The sequence below is a fragment of the Odontomachus brunneus genome, unplaced genomic scaffold (genome assembly GCF_010583005.1).
Source record: "Odontomachus brunneus isolate Ranch 3 - 2012 unplaced genomic scaffold, Obru_v1 Obru_scaffold_089, whole genome shotgun sequence".
NCBI classification, from domain to species: domain Eukaryota; kingdom Metazoa; phylum Arthropoda; class Insecta; order Hymenoptera; family Formicidae; genus Odontomachus; species Odontomachus brunneus.
The window spans coordinates 1,188,655-1,189,286 of NW_022639539.1; the positions used below are offsets into that span (position 1 = coordinate 1,188,655).

Genomic DNA, 632 nt, shown 5'->3' on the forward strand with positions numbered 1-632 from the left:
ATAAGTATATTTTTGTAAACATTATGATTTTCTCATTTTTCACCTTTGCATAATAATTCTCAGTATTTGATTACTATCAATATTTAACAGTAATTTTATTATTAGTATTCACCAGAAATTAAGTACTGGCCAAAAAATTACTGAATTACTGGTAATATTTAATCACTAATAATTTTTCAGTATTTTTTAGTATGATGTTTCTATAAGGGATATACGTGATATACTGAAATCTTTCCGTTTTCATTCCGTCCTGAGACTGCCGACATCGCTGCGAACGTTCGCACGACATTCGCAGCGAAATTCTATAGTAGCTGCTACCCCAGACATAGGGACGTACTCAGAACGTACTCAGTCGATCACAGTACATATGAGAACATGCTGAGATGATCGCAATATACGCAATATACGCATCTACTCAGAACGTCCTCAGAACGTCCCCGTGCTGTTAGGGTATAATGTAACCTAAGAATATTTTTGCTTATCACTTGAACAGTCTTGTAGGCAAGCCATGTATTTAGGTAGCAAGTTGACATTTAAAAACGTCTTACTGATGTTAGAGACATTATTAAAAAGTTATTTGACGTTACTCTGAGTATAAACAAATTTCAAATATGAATCATATGTAATTATGA

At 33.2% G+C, this 632-nt stretch overlaps 1 protein-coding gene across 1 annotated transcript in view; it reads right to left on the reverse strand.

Moving 5' to 3' along the window:
- The window catches only part of LOC116848085 (phosphoribosylformylglycinamidine synthase), a 297,437-nt gene that overhangs the window by 62,610 nt on the left and 234,195 nt on the right, over positions 1-632 (reverse strand). The window lies entirely within an intron of this gene.